We start from the raw sequence: 14951 nt of genomic DNA, 5'->3' as shown, positions 1-14951 counted from the left end.
TTCTTCGTGGTTTGGTGGTCTTCCTTCCTTCCTTCCAGGAGGTCCTCCGGGAGATGGTTTCCTCGTCGTGGTCGGGACAAAACATTTTTTTTCGTTTATTTATAGAGGCTTTGGGTCTTTGAGACCTCATTCGCCTCTTTCCTGTCTATTGTTACATATGTGTGGTAAAAACTACAGTGAGTATGGCTTAGCTATTGGTTAACTATTATTCTTCGTGTAATATGGAAACTATTGTGCTATGAATTTATAGTTCTCAGTACAGGTTGCTGATATGTAAAAATCGGATGAGGCGGTTCTGCTGTTGTTTGTCGGGAGATAGTATGATGGCTAGGTCGGTATCTAATTGGCAGGTGGTTCGGTGTGTAGTGTATCCATGGCAATCGGTAAGGATTTGGCGGACGGTAATGTCGACGCCACAGAAGCTGAAAAGTGGAGGACTGGATCTGTCGAGAAGGTAGGGTGTGCCAGGCGGGTGTGACCTATGCGAAGGCAGGAAAGTTCTCGTTGGATGTGGCTGGAATCAGGATCGTCCCAGGGTGCGGTGTTGTGCTTGATAGAGCGGAGTTTTGTGGAGAGGTCTAGGTTGTGCCAGGTGGTGTTCCAGTGTTGAGCGACTATTGCGTAAGTGAAGCGGATGGCATCACGGCGCGAAAGATAGTTGTGCGGTTCGGCCGGACGGAGCCGACCTGCGTTGGCAAGACGGTCGGCTTTTTGGTTTCCGTCGATTCCGGAATGACCCGGAATCCAACAGAGGACTATTGCAGGAGATGAAGTGATGCCAGAACACTGGCACTGTCGGTGAAGATGACGTTCGGAATGTCGGTCCGAAGTCCTTCGTCGGCGGCAAGTCGGATGGCTATTGCTTCGGCTGGAAAGATAGAGGTGTGGTTAGGGAGCTTGATGGCGCAATTTTCGAGGCTGGAATGGATCCCACAGCCGGCTGACTCCCGATTAACGGAGCCGTCTGTGTAGATGTGGTGATGGTGCTGGTATTTGGTCCGGATCAGGTGCGTAAAGGTGGTATTGGCGATGTGGCTACTTTTTCCGGTTCCCCTGAGAGTGTGTTTTAGTTCCTAGTTTATGGCAGGAGTGCTATGGTACCAGGGACGTGTTCCCCGGCGGCTGGATTGAATGATCGGAGGAAGCTGGTGGTTGGTGAGTTGTTGCAAGTCGGTGTTAGCTCTGGTAATGAGGGCAGTTGCGTCGATTCCTATCTCCAGGATTCGAGCTGCAGCTGCCACGAGTCTATTGGTGATGATGAGCTGAAATGGAAGAAAACCGCTTTCGCAGAGGAGGGAAATAATCGGGCTGGTGACATAATCACCAGTGACGTAGCGGATAGCTGTATGGTAGGCGGGTGTTACTCTCTTCTCGAAAGTTGCTCGCTGGCGGGAAACAATCTCGATGCCGTAGAGTAGGTTGGATAGGAGCCAGGCGTTGATGATGCGGTTCAGAGTTGCGCAGGATGCCCGAGCTTTGCCAGTTCCGAGCATACTGAACAGGTTCAGTCGGTTGTTAGCTTCCTTCATGACCCTATTGGAATGTGGAATAAAAGAAAGCCTATTGTCGAAGGTTATGCCGAGTATGTCGGCTGTCCGTGTGTTGGGTATTGGTGTCCTATTAAAGGTTATTGGTCGTTGTTGACTGCAAGAGCAGTGTTTGCAGATATGAAGAACTTTGGATTTGTGTGTGATATTTCGTAGCCCGTCCATCTCGACCACTGCCGAACCTTGTCAACCGCTGTTTGCAGGTGTTTACGAGATTCGCAAGCAGTGTGAGACGAAGAGGCCAGGATAATATCGTCTGCGTAGAAAAATACTTGGATTTCTGTGGGAATGGAGCAAAAATGGGATTCAATACTGATGAGGAAAAGGGTTGGAGAGAGAATGGCCCCTTGCGGAACGCCATTCTCCAGTGTTTAGGGGTTTGGTAGTTGGGTTTCTATTAGTACTCTAAATGTCCTGTCCGTAAGGAAGCTCTCAATGAACTTGGTTAAAAGTCCACCAAAGCCCCAGCGGGATAGTTGGTCAAGGTTGACAGGACGCCAGGTTCGATCAAAAGCTTTGGAAAGATCTATTATTGCTAGGTCTATGTGGTGGTCTCTATTGGTGGTTTAATCTAATAGATCGTCCAGCTTGGCAAAGTACGTTTCCGTACCTTTACCCGGCTGGAACGCATGCTGGTTATTGCTAAGGAGATTACGGTCTTTTAATTCCTGTGTTAGTCTACGGTTTACCATCCTTTCCAACACCTTAGCTATACAGTTAAGGAGCGAGATCGGACGGTAACTATCATTAATGTTTTTTTTGGGTCTAGGTATCGGGACTGTTAAACTACATTTCCAGTCCGCCAGGATATTCCCGGTGGACCAGATGCTATTGTAAATGTTAAGAAGTGTTAGTTTGGCATACGGGGGCAGGTCTTTCAGCAAAGGATAACCTACGTTGTCAGGGCCGGAAGATTTGCCCTGACAGTTTCTGAGGGGCCAGTTTGGTTCAGCTATTGAGAAAGGTCTATTGTATCTATGGTTAGTGGCATCTACTTGGGAAAGTGGTTTCTGTTCTGCAGTTTGTTTTTGACGACGGAATTGTGGAGAAAAGTTGTCTGTAGCTGAAACATTTGCAAAGTGTTTTGCAAATGCTCAGGTTCCCTCGCGGGAGGGATGGTGATAGAGGGATCGGTTGGTAGATTAAGGATAATGGGAGCAAAAGAGCGTTGGTTGCGGCCCGAGAGCACACTCATCCGCCGCCAAACTTCCTTACAGGTCAAGAGAGGGTTGACATCAGCTACGAATTGATTTCAAATTCTATCTTTTGCTGCTCGGATTGCTTCTTTGGCAAGGCGATTCGCTACCCGATACCGTTCGGCTAATATGGGTGTGAAAAAATTCTCGGGTATATGGCTTTGATAGCCTGCGCGACTGTCTCATTCCACCAGGGGACATTTCTTCGGGGGGATGTATGTAACAAGGAAAGAAATGGAACAGTTGAAGAATTTAAGGAACAGCAACTTTATTTCACGACCTTATCGCTCTGCTGACGTATCGCTACTGATCTACTTTTCATCCTCTGCCAAAGGTGATCCTTCTCAGTTTTCTCGGTACAGGGTGATCCTACCTGCTACCCAACTAACGTTTTTGATTTTACATGTATTGCTGCTATTTTAATGGCTTCTACGAAGCGTGAAATGGGAGGGTTTTCGTCAAGTGGCAGCTTGAAGCGGATTTCTGTTTGATACCTTTACCAGTCAGCCTCCTCATATTTCCAACGAGAAGGTACGAGGGATGGCTGAGAGCGAAATGAACTATGGATTAAGAGTTTGAAATGATCACTGTTGTGTGTGTCTGTGTCAACGTCTATGTGGAAGATGACACCGCACAGTAATCCAAGATACAGCTTTTCCTATCGGAAGGGGAAATGCGAGTTGGGGTTTGGTTGTAGAGGATTTCTAAATCGACAGAAGGAAATAGCATTGCCACGGGAGTTGGTAAGGGAACAACCCCAGGTGCTGTGTTGGGCATAAAGATCTCCGAGGATAATCAATGGAAAAGAGAGCTGTGAGAGAAGAGTAGGAAGATTGTTTTGTGTGGCCAACGGACGGTACAACGGTACGATAAGAATAAGAAATGTTGACCGCGAACGGGCAACCGAAAACCTGCTGATCGCGATCGGTCGCCAACGGACAACCGAAGAACTGCTGACCGCGATCGGCCAGCAATATATATCTAATTATTATACCAACACGAATAAGTTTCAATAAAGTTGGTCATTTCACCATCAGAACGAGTCTGAGTATTATTGATCTTAAGTCGGCGTGACCTGCGCCTGTCTAAAGAAACGCGCCGCGAGGCTAGATTCGCGCACGCGACATTTTGTATAGGAGACAACTTGAGGGAGGGAGATAGGTACATGGAGAGAATGGTTGCTTTTAGCGGGGATACAATTTGAGCGGCTACTGATGGGATTGAGGTGGTTAGTTTAATGATTTTAGTCGGAATGTGTTTCTTCCTTGGCACTACAACCTCGAGAGGTCTTGGCCAGCCATTTCTGGCTTTCTGTGACTTAATTTTACCCGTAGTAAAGTAGTCAGCCCTACGTACGGGGAGGGAATGTGTTTAAGCACACCCAAACACACATTTTGGTATGTATGAGTAGGATTAATATTAAAATACCAGTTATATTTGTTGAAAGGAGTGTTAGAAAGAGAGGGTATAGGTTGTGTTTCTTGTAAGGTGATAATGCTGGGATTATGTTTGGTAGTGAGGAGTTTTAGTTCATCTAAGTTTTTTTATGCTTCTAATATTCCAGGATAATGCAAAAAGGGATTGTTGGTTAGAGGTATTTGATGGGTTTTGGGGGTCGTCGATAATATGGTGGGCAGGGGATTCAGATGTGGGATGGGGTTCAGAAGCGGTCAAGGGGAAAGAGAATTAACTAGCAAGATTTTTTTCTTTTTCTTGCTATGGGTGGAAACGGATGAAGGAGAGGGATGGTGGAGGGGTTGGGGATATGGGGAGAGGGAAGGTGAGGGATGGTTGTGGGGGTGGTTGGGGTTTCCTCTTCCGAGGAGGGAGAGCCCTTATTAGCGGGGGCTCGCTTGCGGGAGATGGATGAGGTGGTAGAGGCAGTGCCAGTCAGAGTTGTGTCGGTTTCTGATTCTAGTGATCTCTTGTTGTTGTTTATCTGTTTTGTTCATATGTTTTGTGATGGATTTCATCATTTTAGATTGGTCGCGTATTTATTTTCTCAGTTCTTCAATGGATGCGTGCAGTTTTTTTATTAGTTCGTCTTGTTCTTTGTTTTTGGTTTCTAAGTTTGCAATAATAGCATCTTTTTCGTCCGCGGTTGTCTGTTGTGCGTACGTCAGTCTTTGTTGGACAAGGGAAGGAGCTACGGGCAAACGAACAAATCTACGGGCTTCACCAAACAAACAGTTATTATCTACCTTATATTTGATGATAGCTTATTCTTCTTTGTATCGGGGACAGGAATGCGAGAAGGCGTTGTGGGGTCCTTTGCAGTTCTTGCACACGGGATCGACGATGCAGTCTCCGTAAGCAGGCGCACCGCAGTTGGCGCAGGATTGTGCTACTTTGCAACTCATTTTGGTGTGGCCGTATTGAGCGCAGTTGTAGCACATCATGGTTTTCGGGTAATACGGCCGGATGGATACTTGCAGGGCACCGAGGCGGATGACTGAAGGGATCTTGGTGGTGGCAATACGGAGCAGGAAAATGATTGTGAGCACAATGTCGTTAATAACTTTGCGGGTGAACCGGCGCACAGAAACAACTTGCTGGTCCTTAAGTTCATTTAGGATAGTCTCGTCACTCACGTCTTTCAGGTCCAGGGAATAAACACAACACTGTACACTATTGAGGGTCGTATGCGGGGTCACAGTAACTTTGGTTCCGTCGATGAGTTGTATCAGGGATTGGAGGAGTGTGAATTGGCGTTCGCTGCGGGTCTTTAACAGTAGCTTCTTTCCACTATCAATTAGTTTGCCGGGCTCGGTAAGATAACCAGCGACACCGGAAATGGATCTGCCTATGATGAATGGGTTTCTGGGAAGGGATGTACCGTCGGGAGTTTGGAGCACAAGGAATTTCATATCGCCGCATTGGCTTCATATCGCCATTTGTAATTTATATTTGAGCTCTTTCTCATATGCATCCAAATTGTAGATAGGTTCTAATTTCTTATTTTTACAGATTTCGAACGTTTCGTTTCTCTTTCCAAAAACTAGTTTGAAAGGAGTGTAACTGTGTTGCAGGTTTGAAGTAGTATTGTAAGCAAAGCAATAGAATGGCAACCATTGATCCCAATCGTCTTTTCGTGTATTGCTTAATATACGCAGATATGCATTCAATACCTTGTGGTTACGTGCACCACTTGTTTGTGGATGATGTGGAGTAGACCGGTTATGCCTTATTTGTAATAGTTTGCATATTTCTTCGAAAACACATTTGTACTCAGTTCTTTGGTCCGTTTTTATGCTTTTCCTCGCTTCAAATACGAGTATAAATTTCTCTAGTACTGCTTTTGCAATTGTCTTAGTTGATTTATTGAGTATTTGTATGGCTATTACGTATTTTGACAGACGCACTGAAGAGTTCCTGCGTACCTATTGCCATTTTCAGTTAAAACAAGGGGTCCTATCGTATCAACAGATACTGAAAGGCACAGAAGGGGTTGAAGTTATTACGAAAGGCGCAGAAGGGGTTGAAGGGGAGGGAGAAAATGCTTGTTTGTTGTCGGAGATTAATATCTATTTTTTTAATCATTTTGAATTATCTTTAAAGATTAGCTCTAGATCAATTATTATAAGAATTATACCGTATAGCGTAAACACAACAGGACGAAGGTTTAACACAAACATAGAAATTAATGAAGATGAACACGAATGTAACTACCGAATGAATTTGTAATGAAAAGGACAGTACAAAACAAAATCACTCGATCACGCAACATTCATACATCGACGTAGCGAAAGAAAATTAATTGCACAAACCCTATCACTAGTGAGATTTCTCGCAGTTTAGGTCTTTCGAGCAAGATCGAAATCCATTCGGTCATGAATATTTTTGGTTATTTTCCTAATTTCTTCATCATTTTCTATTTGAATAGGTTTCTCGTATAATACACCTGTTTACAGTTACAGTCGAATCGCTCACCGTTTGGTTCGACTTACGAGCTGCCTGCTTCGATTTGCATACCATTACCATCGAAAGAGCGACCCTATGGTCGAATTGCATGCCGTTACTATGGAATCACGTGCCGGTATCTATGGATTTGTGAATGTTAGCACATTTCAAATTCGCTTCTTCTGTCGAAGAACTTACGGAAAATTTTAATAGGATAATTTTAACGACTAAACGCAATGGAAAGCATTATTTTAAACTATTTTACGCGTGTTTTACATATTGTGTCAAAGTTAAAATGAACGATACATACCAACGATTTCCAAGAATTCAACGAAAAATTCACATATTGTAAAAGAAAAACGTAAACAAATTGCTTCAAGATTATTCCAAGTTTTCTTTGCCATTCGAACATGCTCATTTTCGCCTGTTTAATGTATATATCACTAATCTCTAGCTAGAAAAGCTAGTCTCGCTACTTTTATCGCTACTGTTTGATGTTGGTATTGTACGACACATTTTTTTGCCATTTATGGTTTATTAGCCGTTTGTTTGTATAAAAATCCCGACGAAATGTTTTCTAATGGTGACAGCCTAACCGGGTTATTCATTACATCAAATTTCTCATACAGGAGCAATCAAAAATCCATGTACATCGGCACGTGATTCCATGGTAACGGCATGTGATTCGGTCGTTATGTCGCGCATTCGATGGTAAGGGCATGCAAATCGAAGCAAGCAGCTCATGAGTCGAAGCAAACGGTGAGCGATTAGACTGTAACTGTAAACAGGTGTAATATGGCCTTAAATTTTCTTGCGTAATAAAGGGGTCTGACTTCTGATTCCCTATGCTTTGATAGCTCTATTTTGCTTTTTTGTTCGTTTGCGGTTACTTTGAAAGCTTTCTCTAGTTGTACTGCAAGATTTCGATTTACTGCGAGATCAGTTTTTGTCATTAATCTCTTTTGAAACATCTTGTCGTAAACAATGATTTGGAAAGAGTTTTCACCATGGTTTTGGGTAAAGGTCAATTTGGACATATCCGTTGGCTTCATATAATTACCACAATTATAAAATCCACACTTTATTAAATTACCGATCCGTCCGCTGTTACGGCTGGAAGCAAAGAGAGCGGTTCGCTCTTTCTGCTGCGTTATCGTCCTAACGCAGGTGAGCTCTCATCTAGCAGCGCGTATACTATTCCTAGTTTAATGCTTAACACTAGATCTTAATCTAGTGTTACCATAATTATAACTTCTCCACGGGGGGAGAAGACGGACGTCCTCGGTCGTTTATCAGTATTTTTTTTTTCATACAACGTTATAATATTTTCTTAAAACTATCCTATTCCCTATTCCTACCTATTCCTTACTTTTAAATTAATCCAATTAATCGATTCATTATGCTTGCCATTAAGTTTGGCATCACAAAGACTACAGCTTTTCGTCTACATTTGGAGCTTCTTGTTTGTGAACATTTTTATTTATCTGTCGCTTAAAGGCTATCTCTAAGTTTTGCTTTGCTTTAGAGAAAAGATTATTTGCTCTTTCCAATATTTCTGCTGGATTATTGTCATTTACTCGGTTAAAAGTTAACTCGTTTGGTGTAAATTTTGTCGATGAATGGACAGTATCGTTATACAATGCTACCGCTATTTTTATCATTCGTATCGCATCCTTCATACTTGTGTTTGTTCGAGTTATAAATTTCAGAGATTGTACTATGCGTCTTTTCTATTTGATCGTTTGATTCCGAACATGAAGCGTACTTTATTGTTACACCAAGTGAGGATAAATAATTGGTGAGCTGGGTAGATCTGAAGGTTGTTTCATGATCTGTAATGATTTCTCTTGGTTTTCCGAATTGTGCAAAATAGTGGCTGAGTTTTCTCTGAATTTGGACAATATTTTTGTTTCTTATGTGAAGCATTTGCAGGTATTTGGAGAATGAACCTATTAAGGACAAAAAGCTACAATTGTTTATTATGTAGATGTCCATATGAATGCGATCCAAAGGCTTATCTGTTATTGGTCAAGGAGATATTTTAATGTTGTACGGGTTTCTCTCGTATTTATGAACGTTACATACTTCACAACTATTAATGTACTGTTTGATTTGTTTTGAAAAAAGTATGTACGCCTGAGTTTTTGTTCTACTTCTGAGATACCACGGTGAGCTCTATTGTGTTCGGTGGATATAAAAAATTCTTGTTTACTCAGATCAGGTACGTCTTCTACTTCTGTTATTGTCACAATAAAATGTCCTTTTATCGAAAAGTGATGTTTGAATACATTTTGAACAATTTGAATTATCTTTTCTGGTGCCAAGATTGCCGTTTGTCTGCCATTGTGAAAATTTTCTAAGTGACGTTTAATATCTGATCTTTCAAATTTTCGCTGAGTTACAATAACTCTGCGGTAGTTGGGAAATGCTTCTGACTTAATGATTGTGGGATCTGCGTTTTCTAATCTGAAAACCAACTGGTTGCGGTACTAGTTAATTGGTCTTTCCTTTATGTGAATGTAATAATCGGACGATGTTTTGGCGGAATGTATTGAGGGATGAATGGATTGTTCTGTATTCACGTTAATTTGCAGTTTTTCGTATTCCTTCCTGCTAAGAGCGTCAGCGGCAACATTCGTTTTTCCCTCTCTGTATTTCACATCGTATTCATAATTTTCCAATTCTAATCGCCAGCGCAGAATTTTGGAGTTCTTAAAGGAGGATTTAATAAACGTCAGTGGTTTGTGGTCCGTAACAAGTGTAAACCTTCTACCGTACAGATATGGCTTATATTTTTCAACGGCCAATACAATTCCCAGTGCATATTTTCCTGTCGTTGAATATTTCGATTCAGTTTCGTTCAAAGTTCTACTGCCGAATGCAATTGGCCTTTCGATTCCTTCTTGTATTTGAGACAAAACTGCTCCAAGAGCGTATTCTAGTGACTACGTATCTGTTGTCAAAATATATGCCTGTTCAAAGTCTGGATATGCCAATACTTGATCCGACGAAATAATGGATTTTAGTTCCTCGAAACTTTTCTTACATTCTTTATTTAAAAATTTATGAAATTGTATTTCATGATACGTTTGTGGTGGTAAATTGTTTGCAAGTAGATTTTCCTTTCCTTCTTTTTCTTTGAAAAATGATCCATTTATGTTGTTTATCTGAGATGTTTTTGATTTTAAATGCATTTTAATAATTCCAGGCCTAAGGAGATTTTTATTTGCACCAGAATCAATTAATAATTTTATAACTTCACCTGATCTTGAATTTCTGCATTTGATGTAAGGAATATAATTAACTATTTTGGCTTCGGATTGTCCTGACCCACCCAAAAATTTACCATCAACTCCTCATCTTCTGTGTTGATGACACATTCATTGTTATTGAGCAGACCTCTGTTCTGGGTCAACCTACTCTTGGTTGTACAAGTTTCCATTGGTTCTACACTTTTGCTGATATGCATATTGTTGGGATATGCTTAGTGAGCAAATGTATTTGGTTTTACAGTTTTATAGCTTTCAAGCTAGTTGCACTTTACTAAGTTTGTTCTTGTATTCAAGCTTCTGTTACTCTCATTGCTAGCAAACTTGCACAGGAAAGCATGTGCATCTTCTATGCTTTTGGGGCATGCGGCTTGCGCGTATTCAAAGTAAGGCTTTTTTAGTCCACTTATGTACACCGCTAAGCCAAAGTCATCTATAAACTCGTTTATCCCGTCCCAATGACCTTTATACTTTGCATTTTGTTTGGCCAGGGATTTTAAATTGAACACTATTTGCTTGGTTTTTTTGTAATGTTCGATACTACCTTCCATGCGGTTATGCCATAATTGGCAGTTATGAGACGACAACTTTTTTTTATCACCGATAGCGTCTGTTAAAATTTCTCTAACTTCACTGAAGTTACTATTACTACACAGTATTTATAAAAAAAAAATGCTTAGTGTTGATATCTTAATGGAATTTAAATTAATCTTTTCACTCTTTTGGATGGTGGTGATTCTTTTCCTTGCGATTCAGTACGTGGTTCTTCTTCCTTTTATGTTATGTTGTCCTCCTTTTCCTTGTTGTCTATCGTTTTGAACGAATAGTTTTTATCGTTTTTTATCGTTTTTCGTTTTGCACGAGTACATCGCTCCCGTTTAATTTGATAACCGTATATCTTTCTGGACAAAACTTGGATTGAATTTTCCCCATCTCGTAGTTCTTAATCATCACTCCGACACAAATCTTAGTTTTCTTTGCCTGTCTCCTTTTATCTGCGTATAACTTGCCTTGCATTTTCTTTATCCTATCCTTATCGCTCACTTCCTCATCACGATTCCAGAAGGGATCCGTAGGTAGAGCCGGTAAGAGATCTTTTACCGGTCTTCCTGTTAATAATTCCATGGGTGATTTGCCAGTAACCGAATGTGGAGTGGTATTGTAAATATATACGTATTCTGCTATCGCTTTCCTCCAATGTTGTTTGAGCGCCTTAGCGATGCGCAAGGTCTTTAAGATGCCTTGATTTTGTCTTTCCACTAAGCCGTTCATTTGCGGCCAGTATGGGATGGTTCGCACAAGACGAATGTTCTTGCTGCGGCACTAATCGGAAAATTCTTCGCTAGTAAAGGGTGGTCCATTATCCGATCGATTTGTTTCCGGATATGTGTGGTGTCTGAAAATATTCTCAAGGGTATTAATAGTATTCACTGCACTGATTGAGTTCATTTCAGTAACAGTTATGAATCGACTGTAGCAATCATCTACCACGAGAAATGTGGCACATTCTTTGGCAGTGAAAAAATCCAAAGCCAGTTCCTGCCAAACCCTAGTTGGCATTTCTTTTCTTTGCATTGGTTCCGGGGGTCCAATTGGTTCCGGGGGGCCGGCTTACAAACGCACATCCGGCACATTGTTGAACTCGATTTTCGATGACTCGATCCATGTATGGCCACCAAACTTTCTCCCGAAGATTTCGTTTCATTGAAATTATTCCAGGATGGCCTCGATGTGCTATATCTAGAGCTCGATGCCGCAGTTTCGACGGCAGTATAATTCTGTCATCTCTAACTACGATGTCGTTCGAGATTCCTAGTTCCTTACAAAAAGCCTGGTAAGCGTATAATTCTGGTGACCATTGTTATTTTTCTATTGCCCGAGAAACTTGTTGCAGGGTTTCATCCTGTTTAGTTTCCTGTCTTATTTCCTCTAGGGTTATAGCCGAATATCCTTCACCTATTTCACAGATATAATAATCTGCAGATTCATCAAAAGGCTTATCTGAACTAGGAAATAGTCTTGACAAAATGTCAGAAATATTATTTGCGCCCGGAATGTGAACTACTGAAAAATCATAGGGTTGTAATCGCAGTGCCCATGCTTCTGCTCGCGAGCATGCTCGTTTACTTTCTTGATATTTTCCGTTGAATATATTGTAGGGGTACGGCCTACTCCGGGAATTCGGTTGGGACAGGAAGGGGAAGATGATAAAACCCGATTTGGTGGTAGTGGGTTAATATCGAGAAGAGGACAACAGAGACCGTTGGACTATGCCGAACTGGTCAACTATCGGGGGGAGGGATTGGTCCGAGCTGTTGGTCACGCCGAACTAGCTACGTCCCAGGGCTGGAAGGGAATGGTGCGGATCGTCGGGCAATGCCAACTGATCTCGTACCAGATGGGGAGGAAAGGGGGGAAGTCTAGGGAGAGTAAGAAAGGAAGGCAACGGAAAGCTAGACCAACTGGAGAACACTGCAGAGTGTCGGAATGTCGCTACCCGCCAAGGACTCCAAACCGATTCTGAAGCTGAGTTGTCTAGGAAGATGGAAATGATTCGTTCTTCAAGGTCCGTTACAGCTCTTTAACCTTTCTTGCCTTTATTGGTCTTTTTCGGGGGGGTACAGCCAAGCACACGATGTGTCGTTGTAGCGATGTGTAGTAGTTTACAATTATAATCGTTTCTCCGTGCATCTGTTTGCATACCCCCCAGGCGCAAATATGTTCAATCAGTCAGACATACTAAACATATATATTCGAGAGTTTTATGTTCCGTGAAAATTGTAAAATGTTTATCAAACAGATACGGATAAAACTTTCCACCGCCCAAACAACAGCCAGTGCTTCTCTTTACGTTTGTGGATACACTCTTTCCGTTTTTGTAAGTCCCTTTGATGCAAAGCTGATTATTCTGACATTGTCATTTCTATCTCTTTGAGTCAAAACAGCCGGGGTCAAAAAATCATAACCGATGAACAGCACTTCCAATCGCCTTTTGCAGCTTCTGAAATGCCAATTTCTGTTCGTCTCTAAAATATTCTACTTCTCCTCTTAAGAAGCATCGCAATGGCTCAGTTCGAGTGGATAGATGAGTGATGAATTGTCCTATGAAATTAACCAACCATAAGAAGCTCCTTACTTCTTCTTTAGTTTCAGGCATTCTAAAGGATTTGATAGCGGTTACTTTATCCTCTGTTGGACATATACCATCTCCGCTTACTTGAAATCCTAAGATTTCTAGTTCTTTTACATTAAAAAGACATTTCTCCTGACCAAGTAGGGCATTGTTTTCCTTTAGGGTTTGCAAGACGATTGTTGTGCTCTGCTTGATTTGTTCCCCATACTACTATGTCGTCTATATAAATAATGATGCCTTCGATTCCACTGAGCATTTCGCACATAACTCGCTGATAGATCTCTGGCGCGCAGTTAATGCCAAACATCAGACGCTTAAACCTCATTAAACCCTTAATGAACCTCATTAACCCCCTCATTAAACCCCGTCATAAACGTTGTTATTTCTCGTGACTCGGGGTGTAGCTCTACGTGATAATAGGCCTACGGGATGTCCAACTTCGAAAATACCCTTGCTCCTTTCAACTTATTAAGTAGGGTGTCAATAAGTGGGAGTGGATAGTGTTCCCGTTGTATCGCCAGATTGGGGTACCGCATATTTATGCAAGGGCGAATATCGTCTGTACCCTTAGGAACTACTACTATTGTTGATATCCACTCTCATGGACCAACCACCGGTTCAATGATGTCGGCATCTAACATCTCATGTAATCTTCTATTTACTTTTTCTTCCATAGCCACTGGCATTCTTGGCCACTGGCGACGCTATAGTCGATAGATAATTTTAGTTGTACTTTTGGAAACTTAGGAAATGATTTGATCTCTTGTCCTATATTCCTATATAGTCCTACCTTCAAAATTGTCAGTTCTTCTGCAGTGCGCTTGCATAACAGGCTTCTCCGAGCTCCTTGTATTACAAAAAATTCAGCATACGTTTTTGGCTTTGTGTCATTGATTGTGATCCATGATTCGAAAATAGACAACACAGTTAATGGCTTTTGAGAAGCGTACGAAGTAAATTGTCGATCACATTGAAACTTTTTCTTGTACAGCATTGCGTTGCTCGACATTAATTGTTTCCACACGTCTTCTGTAACCGTATTTATCATTGCCCCCGAGTCAATCAAGAATTTCACTGGTAGGCGATCAATAAAGCCTGTGATCATTCCATCATCAGCATTTTCCTAAAGTAACAAATGAACGAAAATTAATTGGATGTTGTTGTATTTTATTTTTACGTATAAATTCCACTGAGTGAGAACAAGATGCTCGATCTTCATGCAACCGATTGGTAAATTTTTGAGCATAACAAATTATCTGAGGCGAAATAAATGAAGTGAAACTCATTTTACCTTACTCGTAGGGTTCTCATGACGATAAGAAAACTCCATCTCCGACTCCTCTTTTCCATTGTGCACCGCGTTAGTACTTTAACTTCTTTTCCATGTAAATCGGTTCTTCGCTGAAGGCCGTTGACTGGCTGTGCATTTTCTAGCAAAATGTCCAATCTGACCACAATTGTGGCACGCTGCTCCTCGTGCTACACACTCTTTCGAATCTCGTTTGTTTCCACGAACCACACCGATTGCAATGCGGTTCAAAATTTCGTTCTTGCACTCCAAATTGTTGATTTCGTTGCACAAAATATTTCTCCCTTGGCACTACATTTTGTTTCACATGAGAAACCTCTGCTGGTTCAGCTAAGAATCTTTGTGTTTTTTCCTTTTGTTCAAAAAGTACCTCACGGTTTACCGCATAGTTGATGATGGTGTCCAAATTCATCACTCCTTCCAAACACTTGTCTCTCACTCTTTCATCCCGCCCTCCAACCGTAATCTGCTGCAGGATCTCTTTCTCTTCTCGCTCACCAAATTCGCAACATGCTGCCTGTGTGCGTAGCCGCAACACATACCGATTGAAAGGATCCTCATCTTTTTGACGGATTGAACGGAACAGCACAAGTTCTA

General features: G+C 41.7%; 1 protein-coding gene across 2 annotated transcripts in view; it reads left to right on the top strand.

Annotated features, from left to right (window-relative positions):
• LOC118512517 (dopamine receptor 2) overlaps positions 1 to 14951 on the top strand; it is a 456086-nt gene that overhangs the window by 10667 nt on the left and 430468 nt on the right. The gene's annotated exons all lie outside the window — the stretch shown is intronic.

Source organism: Anopheles stephensi, chromosome X (assembly GCF_013141755.1).
Source record: "Anopheles stephensi strain Indian chromosome X, UCI_ANSTEP_V1.0, whole genome shotgun sequence".
Lineage (NCBI taxonomy): Eukaryota > Metazoa > Arthropoda > Insecta > Diptera > Culicidae > Anopheles > Anopheles stephensi.
Note: the sequence above shows the minus strand (reverse complement) of the source record. Positions and strands in the feature narration are given on the sequence as shown.